Genomic DNA, 3,203 nt, shown 5'->3' on the forward strand with positions numbered 1-3,203 from the left:
ATCCCCATTTAGGATGTTTTGCTAGGTTGGCCCTTTATGTTATAAAGAGATATTAGCCACTAGCCTATGTGGTCCCTCACTTTTTCACCCCTACACTCTTGATGGCTTGGTTTACTCACGCGCCCTGTTTCCTGATTTTGAAGTCCTGCAGAATCTATTTGGTTGTGAGAACAATTTTAGGGAAGGAATGAATTAGAAATTAATTACATCCACCACATGAGACCCACTGAGTGAGCTCCCTTGTTGCATGGGATGGCAATGTCCACATAGCGCAGGGGAGAATCTGTGTTACACAGAGCAATGGTGGGCAGGTTGACGTTAAGAGGCCTCTGTGAGAGGCTGGTGGTCAGCCCGGGGATCGGTCACCACTAGAAGCCATGGCTCCCTGAAGGCTGCTTGGATCTGTTTAGTGAAGGTCCCAGGTGTGAAGCGGCCAGCAATTGGAGTGGCTCCTGTGGCAGCGGCAAACTTCAGCACAGCTCGCTGGCCAGTGTTCCTGGAGGAGATGACGCTGACGTCAGCAGGGTTCTCAATGGCAACAAACCGCATGCCAGGAACCATCTCCCGGGAGCACCCATGGGAGGTTATGCCTGATCTTTACTTCTACAGGGACCCAGAGGAGATTGAGAAGGAGGAGCAGACTGCTCCTGAGAAGGCTGTGACCAAGGAGGAATTCCAGGGTGAATGGACCGCACCAGCGCCTGAGTTCACTGCTGCTCAGCCTGAGGTGGCCGACTGGTCTGAGGGTGTGCAGGTGCCCTCTGTGCCCATCCAGCAGTTCCCCACAGAAGACTGGAGTGCACGGCCAGCCACTGAGGACTGGTCAGCAGCTCCCACAGCACAGGCCACTGAGTGGGTTAGAGCCACCTCTGAGTGGTCCTGCAGGTGCCTGAGCGAAGGGGAAAAAGGTGGAAGGAAAATAAAGTTTCTGAAAGCTGAAAAAAAAAAAAAAGAAAAAAAAGAAAAAAGAAAAGAAATTAATAACATTTGCAAAAGCTGGAAAACTCGGCCAAACCATTTTTTTTTTTGAAAAGGTAAATGAAAATTCCAGTTTAGGCTTCAGGTAAGGCTTGTTCCAGCAGATCAGAGCACTTGCCAAGGCTTTGGTTTCCCCCTGCCCTCCGCGATGGAGCAGACACCACCCGGAACCTTCCTAAAGCTCACCCGCCTTCATAATCAAGCTTCCCTGCATTCCTTTGCCCCAGAGGTATACACAATAAGCTGAAAATACCAGAAAGTAAATGCCCTTAGATTGCCTCTCCACCTCAGGGAATAACATTTAGTGAATAAATACCTCAGCTATCAGTGGTCCTCAATGGGATAATTATGAGCTGTGATTTGCACTGTTTTTCTCAAAGTGTCCCCCATGGACCGAACCCTCATTGCCCACAGAGGCTTCCAATTCCCCTCTCATGGCTCCTGCCTTCCCCTGTCTCACTTCTTCCCATCAGTTCAACACCCCCTGCCATCCTGCCCTGACTGCTCCCTGGGGCGTTCCCACTCAGTCTCTTCCTCTGTCCCAGGACGAGCATCGGCAGACCTGGCGTCTCTTCAAAGGGCTCTGATCAACTCATCAGATCTCTCTGTCTCCAGGCTCTCCTAACAGAACATGGGATCCTGAGACATTTATAAATGCAGAAATTTGCTTCTCATAGTTCTGTGGGCTGGGAAGTCCAATATCAAGGCACTGGGGCCTGGTGAGGGCTCTCCAGCTGTATCCTTGTGAGGAGCAAAGGCAAAGCAGTGAGCAAGGCACTTTGAGAAAGGCCTTGCCTCAGTTCACAGGGAAGGTGAGATGTTAGCTCAGCTCCTCATAAGAGGCCCAGCTCTTTGCTTTTGAGACAGGGTTTCTCTGTATAGTCCTGGCTGTCTTAGACCTTACTCTGAAGATCAGGCTGTTCTCGAACCCAGAGATCTGCTTGTCTTTGCCTCCTGAGTGCTGGGATTAAAGGAGTGTGCCCAGCCCGAGGACCAGTTCTTAATACCTCTTAATACTGTCACACTGCTAATCTGTGTATTTAGGAGGGGACACGTTAAACACAGACTACCTTGAGCTGCCTCTGAAGTAATTCCTGCAGTTAGAGGTAGTCATGGATCAAACACTAACCCCTGAGCCGGGCACAGTGGCACATGCCAGTACTGACAACTCTCGGAGGTAACAGCATGTGAATCACAAGTTTCCCTTGGATGTAGGGAGCGTGAGAAGGAAGTATGTGATCCCATAGCCAGGGAAGCTGGCCCCTTCATTGCCCACAAGAGCTGGAGAGCATCGGGCAGGCAACATCACCCTGTGAGCAAACACAGTCTTCAGGAGACTCCATCTCCTCACTCTGAGCAGCAGACTCTCCAGATACAGCAGCCCCAACGTCCTGCTGGATCGCTCCAGTCAGCAGCCTCAGGTTTTCCTCTCAAAACAAGGACTCCAACCCAGGTTCTGAAAGAGTCATAGGCTCTATATTCACTTATTGAGAACTTATGTGCTGAGCTTCAGTAGATGGCAACCCTTCCCTGAGTGCAGGGCATCACGTCAGAGGAAGGGAGGGAGGGAGGGAGGGAGGAGGGGAGGGAGGGAGGAGGGAGGAGGGAGGGGGAGGGAGGGAGGGAGGAGGGAGGGAGGAGGGAGGGAGGAGGGAGGAAGGAGGAAGGAAGGAAAGAAGGAAGGAAGCAAAAGAAAGAAAGAAAGAAAAAAAAAAGGAAATATTGTAGTTTGGCCAAGAGAGACCATGAAACAGAAGTTTACAAATCGAAAGTGGTCATTACAGACATTGACAGATTCCCTTAGGGCATAAAGCAGACGGAGCTGGGGATCTTATGGGCAGGAGGTCAGGTGTGATAGCTGAGCTGAGCCTGAGCGGAGAAGGGCCCAGACGCTCAGGGACCAGGAAGGAGGTAGAGTAGACCAGGACAGTAGGGCTGGGTAGAGAGGGGGTGGAGGTTTACACTATGGCCAAATGGTTACATGGGGGAAGAGGATGGACTTTGCGTTTTCCCCTGAGAAGTGGGCAGGGGTTTCCAAGCAGGAGACTGGTAAAAAGAGGTCTACAGTGACCTCACCTACAGTGACCTGCACTAGGAATCTCCTGAGAGACTTTAACTCTGAGCCCACATGTGCCCCAGTGGACAGACAGCGATGGAGACCCCCAGGAACTCACTGCTTGGACCAGCTTATGCTGAGGTAGCTAAAACATGGAGTCAAAACACTG

General features: G+C 51.2%; 1 pseudogene; it reads right to left on the reverse strand.

Moving 5' to 3' along the window:
- Positions 1-203: 203 nt before the first annotated feature.
- Positions 204-561, reverse strand: LOC116912004 (annotated as a pseudogene).
- Between the last annotated feature and the right edge of the window lie 2,642 nt (positions 562-3,203).

This window comes from Rattus rattus, chromosome 11 (assembly GCF_011064425.1).
Source record: "Rattus rattus isolate New Zealand chromosome 11, Rrattus_CSIRO_v1, whole genome shotgun sequence".
NCBI lineage: Eukaryota > Metazoa > Chordata > Mammalia > Rodentia > Muridae > Rattus > Rattus rattus.